The sequence below is a fragment of the Eurosta solidaginis genome, chromosome 4 (assembly GCF_040869045.1).
Source record: "Eurosta solidaginis isolate ZX-2024a chromosome 4, ASM4086904v1, whole genome shotgun sequence".
NCBI lineage: Eukaryota > Metazoa > Arthropoda > Insecta > Diptera > Tephritidae > Eurosta > Eurosta solidaginis.
In genome coordinates this window covers 30,296,652-30,317,562 of record NC_090322.1, presented here as the reverse complement: position 1 = coordinate 30,317,562, position 20,911 = coordinate 30,296,652, and the positions used below count along the sequence as shown (strand labels likewise).

The following is a 20,911-nucleotide window of genomic DNA, read 5'->3' as shown; positions in this document are numbered from 1 at the left end:
ATATAATTTTCAATTTACTTCAATGTAATTCTTAATATAAAAATTGCTCAGTCAACAAAATGTAACAGAACAATGACATTTCACCAACGAGATAATTTAGGCGAGGCATTAAAAAGAGATGTGTTGGATCCTTGGGCAAGCACATTGTCATTAAATTTGGTGAAAGACATAGGCTTATCCTAGAAATATGGAAATGTTATACCTAAATAATTAACGTAGTATTTGTATACTTTTAATATTTCTTTTCTATTTATTAATTTAAACTCAGCTGATGGTATCTATTTTTTGTAGGAAACCAAGGAAAAATCCTAAATTTTTTATATTTCACAACGAAACGACACTCTAGTAAATTGCCGAATTGTTTGTATAACAATAAACTAAAAGAAAAATTTGGCCCTTTTTTGAGATTTGGTCCTTTTTTCGATGAATTTTGGTCCCAAATGAAAACATGATGTGGCAACCGTGCTTACTACAAATGATTTAAGTAATGCGTAAATTTAGTTGCATAAATATGTTGATTGTATATAGCTATGTTAACAAAAAAGGAAACGTTTGCTACTATAACGTTTTATAAAATGCATCTCGCTCTTCTTTCTTTCGAAAATCAGAGAAAAGTTTGTATTTCGATAAGCTTCAAATGGCATGCGCGCAGGACTCCTGCGCTAACGGGTACGCGTGGGGTATGCATATTTTTGTATGTAATTATCATTTACTACAGTTTTTTGATGGTTTCAACTTCTTTGTTGCCGAATTCGATGTTTTATTGTTTCGCGATTTGTTAACTAAAGAGGTTGCTCTGAGGAATTTCTTCAGTTGCAAATAAGAAATAGATTCAAAAAGTTGTGCGTTCTAAATAAATGTGATAAAATATTATTTATTAATAGAGTGAATTTTGTGTTATTTTTATACGAATTTAGTCGACATTTCTTTAAATCGCGAGCGTGAAAAAGTGTATCAAGAAGTAAGTATTTTTTTAATTCATATCGCAACATTTAATTAGAGCACAATGCACTAAACTTTTGTTTTCATCAACATTTTAAGTTGGGTCGTAGTGGTAATAATTTCCAATTTTACAAAAATTGATTGAAAACTATGAAACAGATTATTATCTTCCTTCCACTTACACACATATTCCTTGCTTGATGTATACATAACTAGGAATTTTTCACACGCTGCATTTTGTCGTAGGCAGGAACACTTGCAAATGTATTTACTTTAAATTCAATCATTACCTTACCATTTAATAATGTACATAACTGTCGCATTGACATTTCAATATTAGAGCATGAACTCATAATACAAACAGACATGTGTGTACCCACATAATTAATAGCTGTGTTTTTTTTAGTTCTATATATGTATGTACGTTTACGCGAAATTGCTGCGCATAAAATTTGTCCTATTAAATTTCAATACGCATTATACTCAGATGTAACTGAAATATGTGTTTTTGTTTCACCCTCTAGACTGATTGTATGTAACCCTCTAGACTAATTCTAACAAACGCATGTATGTATACCTACATATGCAGCTACACTGAAACAATAGCCGTGTTTTTTTATACTCGCGTATACGTTTCGTTTGCGCGTGAAAAAACGCCTATCTTTTCTTAGATAATGCTTAGGAGACCCATCTAGCGGCAGTGGTTAAATAACTAACATAACATCACAGGGTGTACCGAAAAGCGGAGACACAACCCTCTGATGGCCATAGGGTATAACATATAGCTGAATCGGTTGCGATGAATTGTGGACACACATAGAATACATAGAATTAGTGTAGAGGGTGAAACAAAGACACATATTTCAGTTACATTTGAGTATAATACGTATTGAAATTTAGTAGGACAAATTTTATGCGCATCAATTTCAGAGGCGTATTTAAAGTTTGTCGCTTAGCAGTCCATATAAACTAGTCTACAGTGAACCACCAAGAGGCGTAGTTTTATCGTGCTATTTTTCTTTTAATTTAGAGCACAGCTCAGTCCCTGTTTCGAATTTTTTCCGCGGTAAGAAAAAAGCTTCTTCACCCTACAGTAACAGTTAGAACATACCATAATAGCATGTTCCAAACAAATCTTCAACCTGGCTGTCATTTTCATCCTTATATTCAGAACTCGAAAATTCTTCCTCCAAAAGTAGTTTGATTTGCTCTTGATTCATTTTGATAATTACAGGTACCTTCAAAATAATAAAAAAGGACGTGTGGCACTCGGGGACTGCCACGGTAAAGCTATTGCATATTATCACTTATGCAATTATAATATTTATGCAACATTTTGTTTTCTTTGATATTAATTCAAGTTTTGTCTTTGATATTAATTCAAGTTACACTTTTTAAGCGTGGTCACTGATAAGAAAAGAAATTTTTTACTTTTATTGATTAAATCTAGCGTGCAGGTCATCTGGCATCTGGCGGTTACCAGTGCCATCTACGGCGTAGTAGTGAAGATAGATGTACACCAAAGACAACAACCAATATTCGCATAAATAGATCCAATTTTATGTGATCAGCCTGTTGCTAACACCGAAACTTTTGCTCTTATTAACAGATGTTATTCCATGATTTTATGTACATATATAGTTACGGTTTTTTTGATTCAGTCGCCACGCTCAAAGCCCGCGATAAAATTTATGCAATAACTTAAAATCAAAGGGAACAACTATGTACGTAATTACTGTACTAAGTTCAACAGCAACAATGGCAATTCTGTACAGCGTGTGTGTGTGTGTGTTGGTGTGCATCATCTAGCGTGCAGGTCATCTGGCATCTGGCGGTTACCAGTGCCATCTACAGCGCAGTAGTGAAAATAAATGTACACCAAAGACAACAACCAATATTCGCATAAATAGATACAATTTTATGTAATCATCTTGTTGCTAACACCGAAACTTTTTCGAAACTTTTCGAACCTTTTCGAACCTTTTTTGACAAATATCCGTTACGGTTTTTTTTGATTTGGTCGCCAAGCCCGCGATAAAATCTATGCAATAGCTTAAAATGCACAGCAATGAAGAAAAAACACCAAAAAAATTTTACCTGCACAAAAAGTTACACATATACCCGTGCCGGTCTCACAGACCAATTATTATCAAATACACCAGTATGCCCGTCTCGCACAAACACTAAAACAAAGCCTGTAAAAAAGCGGCAGCTAACAGAAAATTCAAATTTCTAGGGTTGCTGGGAAAAGAGTATTTACGTAAAAGCGTTTTGTTGGTCTCACAGACCAATGCGCTGGTATAGGAAGGTTAAAAGATACCAGATTTCCTGGAATCTTTTCACAATTTAAGTCAATACCTAAATACATATGTATATCAAGACTTCCTTCAAAAAAAGTTTATTTCAAAGATCTGCATGTGTTCAGATTCCATGGTTAAGCAAACTTGCCCACATTCAAAATTCTATATATTTGGTTCCACTCGTCGTTTTTGTTTTATTTTGAAGGTAACGACATTTACTTTATAACTGCGTTAAAGAAAGATTTTATTTTATAAAATCGAAATAGTAAATAAATAATAAAATTATTATTTTATAAAATCGAAATAGTAAATAAAAGTTATACTTTTTAAACAAATATTACATACTCTATTCCCCTTTTTATTTTATTTTGTTGGTTCAAAAAATATTAACTAATTTCTCACGTTACTACGACAAGCTTGCCTACATTTACTTACAGCAAGCAATAGGTGGCATTAATTGTATACAGCTAACGCGTGCCTACATATGTATGTATATACATATGTACGTATGTATGCATGGTCAACTTAACAACAACAACATACATATATATATATATATATATATATACATATGCAATCATTATTGTAGTACAAAGGACAATAGGATACAAATAAAAAAATAATTTCTACTCCTTTAGTTATTTTTATACTCAGTTGAGCAGAGCTCACAGAGTATATTAAGTTTGATTGGATAACGGTTGGTTGTACATATATAAAGGAATCGAGATAGATATAGACTTCCATATATCAAAATAATCAGGATCGAAAAAAAATTTGATTGAGCCATGTCCGTCCGTCCGTCCGTCCGTCCGTCCGTCCGTCCGTCCGTCCGTCCGTCCGTCCGTTAACACGATAACTTGAGTAAATTTTGAGGTATCTTGATGAAATTTGGTATGTAGGTTCCTGAGCACTCATCTCAGATCGCTATTTAAAATGAACGATATCGGACTATAACCACGCCCACTTTTTCGATATCGAAAATTTCGAAAAACCGAAAAAGTGCGATAACTCATTACAAAAGACAGATAAAGCGACGAAACTTGGTAGATGGGTTGACGTTATGACGCAGAATAGAAAATTAGTAAGATTTTGGACAATGGGCGTGGCCCCGCCCACTTTTACAAGAAGGTAATTTAAAAGTTTTGCAAGCTGTAATTTGGCAGTCGTTGAAGATATCATGATGAAATTTGGCAGGAACGTTACTACTATTACTCTATATGTGCTAAATAAAAATTAGCAAAATTGGATTAAGAACACGCCCACTTTTTAAAAAAAAAATTTTTTAAATTCAAATTTTAACAAAAAATTTAATATCTTTACTGTATATAAGTAAATTAAGTCAAAATTCAACTCCAGTAATGATATGATGCAACAAAATACAAAAATAAAAGAAAATTTCAAAATGGGCGTGGCTCCGCCCATTTTCATTTAGTTTGTCTAGAATACTTTTATTGCCATAAGTCGAACAAAAATTTACCAATCCTTCTCAAATTTGGTAGGAGCATAGATTCTATGACGGTAACTGTTCTCAGTGAAAATGGGCGAAATCGGTGGAAGCCACGCCCAGTTTTTATACACAGTCCACCGTCTGTCCTTCCGCTCGGCCATTAACACAATAACTTGAGCAAAATCCGATATATCTTTACTAAACTTAGCCCACGTACTTACCTGAGCTCACTTTTTCTTGGTATAAAAAATGGGCGAAATCTGACCATAACCACGCCCACTTTATCGATATCGAAAATTACGAAAAATGAAAAAAATGCCATAATTCTATACCAAATACGAAAAAAGGGATGAAACATGGTAACTGGATTGGTTTGTTGACGCGAAATATAACTTTGGAAAAATCTTTGTAAAATGGGTGTGACACCTACCATATTAAGTAGAAGAAAATGAAAAAGTTCTACAAGGCGAAATCAACAGCCCTTGGAATCTTGGCAGGAATACTGTTAGTGGTATTGCATATATAAATAAATTAGCAGTACCCGACAGATGATTTTCTGGATCACCTGGTCCACATTTTGGTGGATATCACGAGAACGCCTTCACATATACATCTAAGGGCCACTCGCTTTTAAAACCCTCATTAATACCTTTAATTTGATATCCATATCGTACAAAAACATACCAGAGTCACCCCTGTCCCACCCTAATGGCGATATCTCGAAAAGGCGTCCACCTATAGAACTAATGCCCCCTCTCTCTTAAAATGCTAGTAACACCTTTCGTTTGATACCCATATCGTACAAACATTCTAGAGTAACCCCTGGCCCACCCTAATGGCGATATCTCGAAAAGGCGTCCACCTATAGACCTAGTGTCCACTCCCTCTTAAAATGCTCAGTAACACCTTTCGTTTGATACCCATATCGTACAAACATTCTAGAGTCACCCCTGGCCCACCCTAATGGCAATATCTCGAAAAGGCGTCCACCTATAGACCTAATGCCCACTCCCTCTTAAAATGCTCAGTAACAGCTTTCGTTTGATACCCATATCGTACAAACATTCTAGAGTCACACCTGGCCCACCCTAATGGCGATATTTCGAAAAGGCGTCCACCTATAGAACTAAGGATTACTCCCTTTTAAAATACTCATTACCACCTTTCATTGGATACCCATATCGTACAAACACATTCTAGAGTCACCCTGGCCCACCCTAATGGCGATATCTCGAAAAGGCGTCCACCTATAGACCTAATGTCCACTCCCTCTTAAAATGCTCAGTAACACCTTTCGTTTGATACCCATATCGTACAAACATTCTAGAGTCACCCCTGGCCCACCCTAATGGCGATATCTCGAAAAGGCGTCCACCTATAGACCTAATGTACACTCCCTCTTAAAATGCTCAGTAACACCTTTCGTTTGATACCCATATCGTACAAACATTCTAGAGTCACCCCTGTCCCACCCTAATGGCGATATCTCGAAAAGGCGTCCACCTATAGACCTAATGCCCACTCCCTCTTAAAATGCTCAGTAACACCTTTCGTTTGATACCCATATCGTACAAACATTCTAGAGTCACACCTGGCCCACCCTAATGGCGATATCTCGAAAAGGCGTCCACCTATAGAACTAAGGATTACTCCCTTTTAAAATACTCATTACCACCTTTCATTTTATACCCATATCGTACAAACACATTCTAGAGTCACCCTGGCCCACCCTAATGGCGATATCTCGAAAAGGCGTCCACCTATAGACCTAATGCCCACTCCCTCTTAAAATGCTCAGTAACACCTTTCGTTTGATACCCATACCGTACAAACATTCTAGAGTCACCCTTGGTCCAGCTTTATGGCGACATCTCGAAAAGGCGTCCACCTATAGAACTAAGGATTACTCCCTTTTAAAATACTCATTACCACCTTTCATTTGATACCCATATCGTACAAACACATTCTAGAGTCACCCTGGCCCACCCTAATGGCGATATCTCGAAAAGGCGTCCACCTATAGACCTAATGCCCACTCCCTCTTAAAATGCTCAGTAACACCTTTCGTTTGATACCCATATCGTACAAACATTCTAGAGTCACCCTTGGTCCACCTTTATGGCGATATCTCGAAGAGGCGTCCACCTATAGAACTAAGGATTACTCCCTTTTAAAATACTCCTTACCACCTTTCATTTGATACCCATATCGTACAAACACATTCTAGAGTCACCCCTGGCCCACCCTAATGGCGATATCTCGAAAAGGCGTCCACCTATAGACCTAATGCCCACTTCCTCTTAAAATGCTCAGTAACACCTTTCGTTTGATACCCATATCGTACAAACATTCTAGAGTCACCCCTGGCCCACCCTAATGGCGATATCTCGAAAGGGCGTCCACCTATAGACCTAATGCCCACTCCCTCTTAAAATGCTCAGTAACACCTTTCGTTTGATGCACATATCGTACAAACAGCTTTATGGCGACATCTCGAAAAGGCGTCCACCTATAGAACTAAGGATTACTCCCTTTTAAAATACTCATTACCACCTTTCATTTGATACCCATATCGTACAAACACATTCTAGAGTCACCCCTGGCCCACCCTAATGACGATATCTCGAAAAGGCGTCCACCTATAGACCTCATGCCCACTCCCTCTTAAAATGCTCAGTAACACCTTTCGTTTGATACCCATACCGTACAAACATTCTAGAGTCACCCCTGGCCCACCCTAATGGCGATATCTCGAAAAGGCGTCCACCTATAGACCTAATGCCCACTCCCTCTTAAAATGCTCAGTAACACCTTTCATTTGATTCCCATATCGTACAAACACATTCTAGAGACACCCCTGGTCCACCTTTATGGCGATATCTCGAAACGGCGTCCACCTATGGAACTAAGGATCACTCCTTTTCAAAATACTCATTAACAGCTTTCATTTGATACCCATATCGTACAAACACATTATAGAATCACCCCTGGTCCACCTTAATGGGGACATCTCGAAAAGGCGTCCACCGATAGACCTAAGGCCCACTCCCTCTTAAAATGCTCAGTAACACCTTTCATTTGATACCCATATCGTACAAACAAATTCTAGAGTCAGCCCTGGTCTACCTTTATGGCGATATCCCTAAATGGCGTTCATCCATAGAACTATGGCCTATTCTCTCTTAAAATACTCTTTAATACCTTTCATTTGATACACATGTTATACAACCACATTCCAGGGTTACCCCAGATTGATTTTCCTTATTTTGTCTCCATAGCTCTCAACTGAGTATGTTATGTTCGGTTACACCCGAACTTAGCCTTCCTTACTTGTATAAATTTTATTTTCATTCACAACGCACATTTCAAAACCTTCGTAAGAAAATATATGTGTACACTAGGGTGGGTCGATTTGTATGGACGAAAGTTAACCGATATCGGGCCATCGATTTTTCGATAGTATTTGGGCTCAGGAAAAAAAAGTTCCACTACGCATACCCAAAGAAATAATTTTCGAGCCCGCGAAATGTCATTTTTTTGACTTTTTTCGATTTTGATTTTTAAGGTTTTTTTTCATGACCTACTAAAAAAATTTTCATATGTATACCCTGTCCTACCCAAAAATATCCGCTAAACGTTGTCGATAACAGTTTTTGAAAAAAAAAGAATATTTTTTTAGCGGACATTTTTTGGTCGGACAGGGTATACATGAAAATTTTACAATCAAATGAAGATTTTTTAGTAGGTCATGAAAAAAACTTAAAAATAAAAGTCGAAAAAAAGTAAAAAAAAATTATAATTTTCACAGGCTCGAAAATTATTTTTTTTGGGCATGTGTAGTGGAACTTTGTTTTCCTGAGCCCAAATCCTATCGAAAAAACGATGTCGCGCTATCGGTTAATAATTCGACCCAGTATAGTGTACACGTTTAGATACTTCATGTAATAATATAAAAAATTTCCTTTTCGAAAATAGAATTTAATAATTTCTAATAATAAATTATAATTTATATTAATTATTTTTGTAAAATTAATATTTTACAAGTTATTATTAAATTTTGTTATTTTATTGTTATAAGTGGAAAATGAGCAATGAAGTGTGAAAATAAAATTTATAAAAGAATAGAAATAATTTTTTCATTTGTATCCTATTGTCTTACAATAATGGTTTGGTAAAACACAAATACTAGCTACTTACCAAGTGATTAGTACGTTTATTTACGATTGCATATGTACATATGTATGTATGTGTAGTTACCCTGCAAAAATGCGATTAGTCTATGATGAATCCGGGTTGAGTCGCAATGGAGTATGTGACCAATGCCTGTTTTGATCTCTTTGTATGAGTTCAACTGTTCCCTTTTGTTTGAGCATGTCCTATGAAGAATTTTACCCATTTATACCGAAAGGGATCGATATAACCAGTCCCTTTTGTACCTTTATGCGAACATATGAAGACTAGTCCCTATCGGTTCAACAAGGTCTCAAATAGGCAGCAGTTGCATTTTCGTGGCAGAAACACTATCGAAGGGTATGCCAAGCCACCAAATCTATTTGTTGAAAGTTGTTTTCCCCGTTTTTCAAAAAGGAATAACAAATATTATCCACAAATTTAGGGCGTTTTATATTAAATATTTTTTAAAATGGGCTACATAGATTTCAAACTAATCGCAACTGCAACCGAAAGGGACTAAAGGGGAGCAATTATGCTCAAATGTAGACAAAAGAGATCAAGCGGAGTCCAATCCCTTTATGTATTAATCGCACGAATTTTTGCAGGGTAACTCGACCATGCATTCATACAAAGGGACGCGTTAGCTGCATACAATTAGTGAAACAAATTGCCTGCTGCAAGTAAATGTAGGCAAGCTGCTCGGCGTCACGTCATAAATGATTTAATATTTTTTGAACTAACACTCCACTTTGAAATAAAAAAAAAGGTTTTTTTGATGAACGTGTAGCGCGTATTATATCGTCGCCCGCTTAGCAGAAGCATGAATGTGCCAAAATTAAATTGCTGGGAAATCGAGTTTCAAACTTTATTGCTCTCTCAAATTTAGAAGAATTATGCGGCAGTTACTCACGAACGTACGTACCAAAAACGTGTCAGCTGACACGACCTATCTTATGAGTGTGCAATGTAAACGAAAACTCACCGACGTGCAACGCCCGTACGTACGTAGCCCGGAACGTAGAAATCAAAACAATTTTGATTTTTTCCGTAAGAACGTGTCAGCTGATCGCTCTCTCACTAGACAGAGTTGCCTAGTAAACTTTTGTGCGCTAATTTTTAACCGTTTGCAATTTTATGCAAAAACACCTAATTAAAGTTTGAAAAATTGTGAAAATAATTCGAAATAATTATGTAAAAGTGCTGATTATAAATATGCAATCTATTTATACTTATTTAATATGTATTCCGGCCTTTTACAATATCAAAAATTAAATTGGAAAAAGTTGATGTTTCCATAAGCATACATGCAAAATGGTCAATGGCAACAGTGCTTATCTGTAAACAATACACACACAAATATGTTATGTACATGTACACAAACGCACACATTGATTCCTACGGGCTTGAGAGTTCGGTCAAACGTGCTTCTTACGACAAACGTCCTTACGTACGGCACACGTCGGTGGGTAACTGCCGCATTAGTTTCTAACGTAAAAACGTATCTACATATATATTATACTCACAATATGCTCTTTCAACTGAAATAACAGTTCTGCTCCCATCCCTTTTATTCTCCGAGATTTAGCCCATTAATTTTTCTGGCACAACAAAAGTTTTAAAAACTGATTTAATTTTTTTTAACACAGCTATACAAAAAAATTAAAAAATGTAGTCGGATCAGGTAATGCGGCTCATGTTTTCTATCAATTTTGATGCGCTGAGTCCGAATACGCTATAGGAATTGGCCCAACTGGTAAATTACCCTTTTTTCGGATAGCGTTGTGCCGAATCCCATTTTTTAATTATTATAGAAATAATTAAATATTTAAAATAATTCGAATTATTAGTAAAAATTAATGAATGAATGTGTGCTGTTCTTACCTTAATTTCAAAAATTGTTGAGCCATATCAACGAATGTGTCATACAAACAGGAACAGCATTACTTTGTTGTCATCGAGAAACATGAATATACCACATTCATTTTTCTAACCCAATTTTGTGTGATTGATTTATACATTCGTGAAAACGGCATAAATTATTGGGGTTTCCATGTAAGGTAGGAAGCTGTAGATTTAAGTAGAACCTAGAGAGTCTAAAGGGTAATCCAAAGAGGCCTCTAACACAAATTCGGAAAAATTTGACATTCATGCTTCAGGCTAGCGAGCGACGATGTAATATTTTCGAAAATATTTTAGGGGAATATAGTACGTAATATTTGCTCATACTCATGACGAATCGTGTATCCTTTCTATTTTTCTGATTTATTTAAAAAAGTACAACATACTTCATACTTAATTTTTCAGTTAGATAATATCAGTTAAACGGAGCCAATTTTTTTTGTCAAAAATAAAAGGCTTGGTCGGATAAAGATTAAAAGTATTAATCCTATATTTAAAAATTTGGAACCATCCGATTGGTCCTAATGTCGACAATTTGAAAATATATAGTTAGTTTAACATCGGGTGTTTCATTGTTCTGCAAAAAGTGTATCGAAGTACCATAGAAATATCATTTTGCTATGTGTCACGAACTAGACTACATATAAGTATTTGATTTATGTATATCTTACAAACGAAACACTCCATTTTAAACAAACTATATATTTTTTAATTCTAGACATAAGGCCAATCGATGTTTATATAGATTCAATGGCTTGATCAAAACTCGTGCAAGCCATCTATTTTTGCCAAAAAAATACTTGGCTTGGTTTAACAGATATTATTGGACTAAAAAAAGCCAAGGAATTAAAATAATTTAAAAAAATTACAGTAGAAAAATACCTGTTTTTCTAGGACTTTTAATAGAAAATTCGTAACAGGGACCCACCCTGGCTAGGGTCTATGCACCGTTCTAATAATTTCAGTCGAATAAACCCGAATAAAGAGTAAGTTTAGATCCGATGGAAATTGTAATGCAGCTAACGTTTTCCTGTTGTTCTTTATGTTTTAAGTGGCTCCTATGGTTGGTCGTAAGCCAACAGTTTTAGAAGAACCGTTTGTAAAAGCGTGTATTGAGCACAAAGACGAAATACTAAAGGAAGACCGAGTAATTGCCAGTAAAAATAGTGAAATTTGGCGTGTTATTGCTGATGAACTAAATGTGGACGTAAAACCAACTACACTTTATACCAAAGTATGTGTGAATGCTTTTAAAGTATTGGACAAGTTACGTGGTATCGAGGAGCTAAGTTTTATAACATCTCGGAATACTACGATTAATGACGATTCAGAGGAAGATATGGATGAAGAAACAGACACGATAGCTTTTGAAATAATTTTAGAAAGGGAAATTTTCAAGCAAATTTCGACTACCGTAAAAAAAAAGAACAAGCGAGCTTGTGCAAAAAATGTTTATACACGAACGTGGACGAAGTTTAAGCAAGGAGCATGGCAACACGTAATTACCGAAAAAGTTTGGGAGGAAAGCCGCTACAAATGCCCCATACTTTTTAAGAATTACTATTTGTCCGAGAACGCTGTCGAAGGAACGATAAATGGTAAATAGCGTTTTGATCTGTATTACTTTTATCGGCAACTAGGGCTGCCGGATTTTCAGGTGGTGATATCAGTACTTTTGGTCTGGGCATCAGTATATTTTAGAATATTTTTTCTCAATCGAATTCAGTACATGAGGTGTGCGCCAACTATTTTATGTTCTTCTGTGACTTCATAAATTTTTGATTTATGAGGGATGCATTCGGTCGTTCATGTGAAATTAAAACAAAAAATACTTAAACTCCAAAAATGTATGGAAGTTTGTCTACGACATGCTACATATGATATTAAAACATCTATTTGATTTTCAATAAGTTTCAAAGATGTTACAATCTTCTAAAATGAGTGGATACGGATTTGAAAACAAATATAAGTATTATTTCGGCGGCTGAGTGGAACATCCCTCTATACCGGTTCGAAACCCCTCTATCTTTGAAAACTTTTGAAAACTCCATATATTACAATTTATTTTAAGAACACCCTATCTGAGAATTCGAAAAATGTCGTTTCACGGAAATCGGTCAAAGAATACCCTATTTCGAAAACAAAAAAAACTGTAATTTTGACTGTTAATAAGCCTATGCCACCTATTCTGATGGTAACGATATTTTCCAGAAACTCTTAGCAACAAAATACCATCAGAGTGTAAAAGTTGCTTGTAATTTTCTTTAGTGGTAATAAGAATATTGTTATCAGCCTAAATTGAAAGCGTTTTACACGAACCCCTAATTTTGATCTGTCTTCCGAACGAACCGTAAAATAAAAGCAATGAATTAATGAATCGACATATCCTCAAAACCAGTACAAATTCGAAAAAATGAGTACAAATGCATATTGTCTTTGGTTTGCTAAAATATCAGTATTTTTGGCAACCCTATCGGTAACACATTATTATATTAAAAATAAAACATTTTATTACTAAGAGTTTCAAATTAATGCAACTATTTCGCAAAACAGAAGAATGTCAAGTCAGAAGAAATTCTTCATTGATTTTGATTAACTGACATATTGTTGTACCTACGTGTTGTATGAGAAATAATCAAGAAGATGCAATCAGTGTTGTGATAACAACACCTGGTAAAATGTAAAAAACAAACTTCAATTTTTGCATGTGAAAATGAACAAGAAAAAAAACCAAACGCTATTTGAAGTACGGATTTTTTTACGTGTATTATAGTGTATAGTGAAAATATTTTTCAGGACAACGAAACATTTAGGCAATCAATAAGGTATAAATTATTGTAGTCGTTAGGGAGCTGTACGTCGTTTTGTCAAGAAGTGTCTGCTGGCTTGAGTCTTAAGCTAGCAGACACTCCCGTTTCTCGGAACCGGACGCAGCTTTAAATTTTTTTTTGCGGTACTAAATTGCCAACAAATGTAATATCAATTATCCAAGTCGTTCGGAAGTCGTAGGTCGTGTTTTCACGAAGTGTCTGCTGGCTTGAGTCTTAAGCTAGCAGACACTCCCGTTTCTCGGAACCGGACGCAGCTTTAAATTTTTTTTTGCGGTACTAAATTGCCAATGAATGTAATATCAATTATCCAAGTCGTTCGGAAGTCGTAGGTCGTGTTTTCACGAAGTGTCTGCTGGCTTGAGTCTTAAGCTAGCAGACACTCCCGTTTCTCGGAACCGGACGCAGCTTTAAATTTTTTTTTGCGGTACTAAATTGCCAATAAATGTAATATCAATTATCCAAGTCATTCGGAAGTCGTAGGTCGTGTTTTCACGAAGTGTCTGCTGGCTTGAGTCTTAAGCTAGCAGACACTCCCGTTTCTCGGAACCGGACGCAGCTTTAAATTTTTTTTTGCGGTACTAAATTGCCAATAAATGTAATATCAATTATCCAAGTCGTTCGGAAGTCGTAGGTCGTGTTTTCACGAAGTGTCTGCTGGCTTGAGTCTTAAGCTAGCAGACACTCCCATTTCTCGGAACCGGACGCAGCTTTAAATTTTTTTTTGCGGTACTAAATTGCCAATAAATGTAATACCAATTATCCAAGTCGTTCGGAAGTCGTAGGTCGTGTTTTCACGAAGTGTCTGCTGGCTTGAGTCTTAAGCTAGCAGACACTCCCGTTTCTCGGAACCGGACGCAGCTTTAAATTTTTTTTTGCGGTACTAAATTGCCAATAAATGTAATATCAATTATCCAAGTCGTTCGGAAGTCGTAGGTCGTGTTTTCACGAAGTGTCTGCTGGCTTGAGTCTTAAGCTAGCAGACTCTCCCGTTTCTCGGAACCGGACGCAGCTTTAAATTTTTTTTTGCGGTACTAAATTGCCAATAAGTGTAATATCAATTATCCAAGTCGTTCGGAAGTCGTAGGTCGTGTTTTCACGAAGTGTCTGCTGGCTTGAGTCTTAAGCTAGCAGACTCTCCCGTTTCTCGGAACCGGACGCAGCTTTAAATTTTTTTTTGCGGTACTAAATTGCCAATAAATGTAATATCAATTATCCAAGTCGTTCGGAAGTCGTAGGTCGTGTTTTCACGAAGTGTCTGCTGGCTTGAGTCTTAAGCTAGCAGACACTCCCGTTTCTCGGAACCGGACGCAGCTTTAAATTTTTTTTTGCGGTACTAAATTGCCAATAAATGTAATATCAATTATCCAAGTCGTTCGGAAGTCGTAGGTCGTGTTTTCACGAAGTGTCTGCTGGCTTGAGTCTTAAGCTAGCAGACACTCCCGTTTCTCGGAACCGGACGCAGCTTTAAATTTTTTTTTTGCGGTACTAAATTGCCAATAAATGTAATATCAATTATCCAAGTCGTTCGGAAGTCGTAGGTCGTGTTTTCACGAAGTGTCTGCTGGCTTGAGTCTTAAGCTAGCAGACACTCCCGTTTCTCGGAACCGGACGCAGCTTTAAATTTTTTTTTGCGGTACTAAATTGCCAATAAATGTAATATCAATTATCCAAGTCGTTCGGAAGTCGTAGGTCGTGTTTTCACGAAGTGTCTGCTGGCTTGAGTCTTAAGCTAGCAGACACTCCCGTTTCTCGGAACCGGACGCAGCTTTAAATTTTTTTTTGCGGTACTAAATTGCCAATAAATGAGGTATAAATTATTTAATATATAATATTGTTGTTTGCTATAGTGTGTCTGCCACCTTAATAGGACCCAGTATACGTAAAGTTATAATGTGTAAAAATTATTAAAAAATAATTGATCGAAGGGGTCGTGGGACCCCCACCCCTCTTTCCATATTCGAAAAAAAATCCGCTAGTAGACTACTGTCTGTGTCCCAAATTTCATCAAAATCCGTGTAGCCATTCTGGCGTGATTCAGTCGCAAAGACGAAAAAATATAATAATCAAATTATAACTGTTCCTAGGGGGCGGAGACCACGCCCCTTTTGAAAAATATATAGCTAGTAGATCCTTCTAGAATATTGGCTATATGTGTGCAAAATTTCATCCAAATCGGTCCAGCCGTTCTTGCGTTATTGAGTCACAAAGACAAACGTCTGGACAAACATCCAAACATCCAAACATCCAAACATCTTCACATCCAAACTTTGCCATTTATAATATATATTAGATTAGATATTAGATGTAATACCTGGAAAGATTTTAAGGGTGTTTTATTTCGCCCTGCAGAACGTTTTCATTTTCTTCTACTTAATATGGTAGGTGTCACAACCATTTTATAAAGTTTTTTCTAAAGTTATATTTCGCGTCAATAAAACAATCCAATTACCTTACCATGTTTCATCCCTTTTTTCGTATTTGGTATAGAATTATGGCATTTTTTTCATTTTTCGCAATTTTCGATATCGAAAAAGTGGGCGTGGTCCTAGTCGGATTTCGTTCATTTTTCATGCCAAGGTAAAGTGGGTTCAGATAAGTACGTGAACTGAGTTTAGTAAAGATATATCGATTTTTGCTCAAGTTATCGTGTTAACGGCCATGCGGAAGGACAGACGGATGACTGTGTATAAAAACTGGGCGTGGCATTAACCGATTTCGCCCATTTTCACAGAAAACAGTTAGCGCCATAAAATCTATGCCCCTACCAAATTTCAAAAGAATTGGTTAATTTTTGTTCGATTTATGGCATTAAAAGTATCCTAGACAAATTAAATGAAAAAGGGGCGGAGCCACGCCCATTTTTAAATTTTCTTTTATTTTTGTATTTTGTTGCACCATATCATTACTGGAGTTGAATCTTGACATAATTTACTTATATACTGTAAAGATATTAAATTTTTTGTTAAAATTTTACTTTAAAAAAATTTTTTTTTTAAAAGTGGGGGTGGTCCTTCTCTGATTTTGCTAATTTTTATTAAGCGAACATGCAGTAATAAGAGTAACGTTCCTGCCAAATTTCATCATGATATCTTCAACGACTGCCAAATTACAGCTTGCAAAAGTTTTAAATTACCTTCTTTAAAAAGTGGGCGGTGCCACGCCCATTGTCCAAAATTTTACTAATTTTATATTTTGCGTCATAAGTTCAACTCATCTACCAAGTTTCGTCGCTTTATCGGTCTTTTGTAATGAATTATCGCACTTTTTCGGTTTTTCGAAATTTTCGATATCGAAAAAGTGGGCGGAACCTACATACCAAATTTCATCAAGATACCTCAAAATTTACTCAAGTTATCGTGTTAACGGACGGACGGACGGACGGACGGACGGACATGGCTCAATCAAATTTTTTTTCGATCCTGATTATTTTGATATATGGAAGTCTATATCTATCTCGATTCCTTTATATATGTACAACCAACCGTTATCCAATCAAACTTAATATACTCTGTGAGCTCTGCTCAACTGAGTATAAAAAAAAAAAATCGTATCCATAGAATTTTAAATTTTGGGTGTTTTTGTATTTAGGGGGCCATAATACATCGAAATTAAATAGTTTAGTTAGACTTCAAAGTAATTTCTCTTGTTGACTAAATATTCATACAGCAGCGGCTGTATTCCGGCATTTCATTGCACTGGCACACATACATACATAGCACCAAGTACAACAGTAGCCAACTTACATACTTTTTCCTCAAGCCGATGCTTCGTGATAACCGAAGCAACATCGTTCGCTCAATAAACTTGAACAGGTGGTCGCATGCCAGTTTTTAATTATCCCGTGTTAAGTGATAAAGGAAAATGTTAAATAAAGTTGTGAAGTATAAATAAAGTGTTTTATTTAGAAGTGATTTTTAATAGTAAAGTGGTCAAAAATGTGCTTCGGAAACTGCTTCAATAAATGCATACACTGCAGGGGATATGAAAAGAAAAAAAAAGATGAAAAATATGGTGCTAAGACTTCTACTCCAACCAGGTAAGTAATTTCTAAGCAGATTAAGTTTGGAAATTTTAATTTGGAAAGGAATTTATTTAGGTAACTACACTTCGGTTTCGAAATTTCCCCATTACTTAAATGAATTGCAAGAATAATTGAAAAAGCTCTTATTGTATATATGCGATTCAAAGAGTGATTGTATGTGGTCAGACTGCAGGTAATTACCCTGCAAAAATTGCGATTAGTCTAGGATGAATGTGGGAGTATGCGACCAGTGCCAGTTTTGATCTCTTTGTATGAGTTGAACTGTTCCCTTTCGGTTGAGCATGTCATATGAAGAGACTAATTGTACCCATTTATAACCGAAAGGGATCCATAGGACCAACCCCCAGCGGGTTAGGGGGTCAGCGGTAGGTATGCCTGTCGTAAGAGGCGACTAAAATACCAGATTCAAGGGGCTGTGTGGCGCAACCCTTCAGCCATATATAACTTCTGCCAGCGCCATATATAACTTCTCCAAACCCAATTTTTAACCTCACCTATCCGCGGCGAATCCTGTTTCACTAACAAACGAGGCTCTGGTGACACTAAGCTCCTCATGGAACTTGGGGTTGGGGAGGGAGGGAATGGCCTGAAGGTTTAATGTGGCCACATAAATCGTTCCCGAGATGGTCGGGCTAGCACTTTATGGTGCTGTGGTACCGGAGCGTACCGGATCTGTATCCGGCAAAGGACCATCACATCGATAACACTCCCCAAAGCCTTCGGGAAGAAACCTTCTCGCTACAACAACAACAACAACAACAACCAATCCCCTTTGTACCCATATGGGAACATATAAAGACTAGCCTCTTTTCGGTTCAATAAGGACTCAAATAGGGCCCAGTCGAATTTTTCATGGCATACCCCAATCGAAGAGTTCGCCAAGCCACCAAATCCACTTTTCAAAAAGGAATAAAATATATTATCTGTAAATTCAACCCTAACTCCGGCGTAGGCGTTAAGTCCTAGTAATTTAGGTTCGGTATAGGGCTTCGCATTTTTCTTAAATAATGCGATTCAAACAACTGTAATCTTTTTTATTTTACTCCCTTCGTTGCCGCTATTTTTAATATTTCTTAAAATGCGCTACATAGATTTCAAGCTGACTAATTCCAACTGTACCCGAAATGGACTAAAGGAGATAAATTATGCCTAAATGTAGACAAAAGGGATTAATCGGAGACCAATCTCTTTAGGGATTAATCGCACAATTTTGCAGGGTATTTTTAATTTCTCTAGTTAGCGCTAAAATAGGTTTATTTGAGATAATTAGCAACAGGAAGGAGAGCCAAGTTCGGTGACATCTTTCGCATTAATTTCATTACCAAGGAAGTCGGTCCAAAACCAAATTTTTCGATAATACGAAAATCTTTTTCTCATATTGGCAACGTCCATGTCTTCTGGCCACAAATAAGGACAGGTATGGTACGATTATACCGTCGCCGTTACTACTGCTCTGGCTTTGAACATAAAAAGAGCATAGAGCAGAACCATTCTGGTTCATTTCAGGTAGTATTTCAGGCTAATTTCAGAATTATTTATAGGTCTTTTGGAAATACTTCGGTGCCAATTCGAATTGATTTTGGGCACGATATCGTGGTGCTCCCATGGTAATTCGGAAGTTATTCCGAAACGATTTTCGAGACTTTTTCAAGGTCTTCCCGCCATCATTTGTGTTTTGGGATTATTTGATTCTCGTGTTAATTTTGGAGTGATTTTGGGGAGTCTATTGTGATGCTCTGGGGAAGTGCGGGCTGCCTATTATTTTTTGGTTCCCATAACTTGGAAATACAACACACACATGTGCATATAGTGTTCGGCGACCATCTCAGGTAGCCTTTATTTAATGGAGTTCCGAACTACCTCAACCTGCCTTCCTTTATTGTTTGTCGGAACATCCAATGCAGCATTGTGATGTTACGTGATCAGCTCAATATGGGTGTGTGAAATAATCTCCTGACCCTGACCCGACACAACAAAGACGCTCCGGTACTCCTTCATTACTGCCTTGTTCTACACTCTCTTATTTCTTATCATAACCTCAAGCGCCATCTTTTCTATTTTTGCTAATTTTTTTTAGAATAAAAGGAGCTTTCAGGTACCTTGTTTTCACTCCGTAACAGAAAAGTGCTATAAAAAGAGAAAGAAAGCTTGCCTCCAGGAACTAATAGATAGTGTCGAACTTGATCCTTACAGATCAGTAATGGCTTAATTTTAGGAGCAGACAGCAGATAGCCGTACATGCTCGATACTAATTAGAAGCTTCCTTCAAACTCTTTTTCCGACTAAAGACTACTGGACCCATGAAAGCTATGACCTCGAAGGTGTACAAACCCCACGAGTAAGAGGAAATAGTTACTAGATGCAACACATAGAGTTGCCAATTTTAAGTCTCCAGGTTCCGATGGAGCTCCCAATAGAGCCCTTAAGGCGGCGATATTGTCTAGAACATAAGTATTTTTGGATCTGAAACCCTTAAAAACGTGTACTTCTGCTGAAACCTGGTAAGAAACTTATCTCATACAGACCACTTTGTATGTTGGATTCGATGTGAAAGATTCTCGATCATATTTTCATTGAACGTCTACATCAGACCCTAGAAAGCCCAGTCAGTTTAAATTTCGAAAATAAAGACCTACGATAGATGCAATACAAATAGTTGTCAATTTATCCTGTTTAGTCATAACCGGGGGTCAAATTAAAATGAGGCCCTGTGCATGGAAGTACTTAATTCTCCTAACATTGCAAACTCGTTGCAGAAAATAGCTATAAAGCTTTGGCACACTTGCTAACCTGCGTATAATAATTGTTAGCTATTTTAATTACATAGTAATACTCTTTGATACGGATAAGAAACCAAGAGGGCACAACATCAACGGCGACGTCCCACAGTAATCTGTTCTAGGACCAACGCTATGGAGTGCGCTGTATGATGTTGTAGTACAAAGCGACCTTCTCGGAGGCACGCAAACTGTCGGGTGCGCAAATGATACTGTCGTCGTAGCAATGGCCAAGAAACTGGTTCTACTTCAAGCACTATTTACTGACGCTGACGAAAGAATAAATGAATGACTGCCAAATATTGAGCTGCGGATGATTAGCGAAACAGACAGAAGTGGTATTGGCGAGTTCAAAATTAAAGGTGGATGAGTAATTAGTGTCCATGGGAGATTATCAAATAAATTCAAAGCCTTACTTGAAATATTTAGGACTAAACTAAAATTCTAAACAAACGTTCAAATAGTATTTCAGGGTGGTTATAGAGAAAGTTTTTAAAGCA

At 36.7% G+C, this 20,911-nt stretch overlaps 2 long non-coding RNA genes across 2 annotated transcripts in view; both read left to right on the top strand.

Moving 5' to 3' along the window:
* LOC137249524 (uncharacterized) overlaps positions 1-20,911 on the top strand; it is a 519,870-nt gene that overhangs the window by 185,835 nt on the left and 313,124 nt on the right. The gene's annotated exons all lie outside the window — the stretch shown is intronic.
* LOC137247780 (uncharacterized) lies at positions 766-12,503 on the top strand. Its single transcript, XR_010951891.1, has 3 exons — positions 766-961; positions 11,656-11,747; positions 11,814-12,503. It is a non-coding gene; the product is annotated as an uncharacterized lncRNA (long non-coding RNA).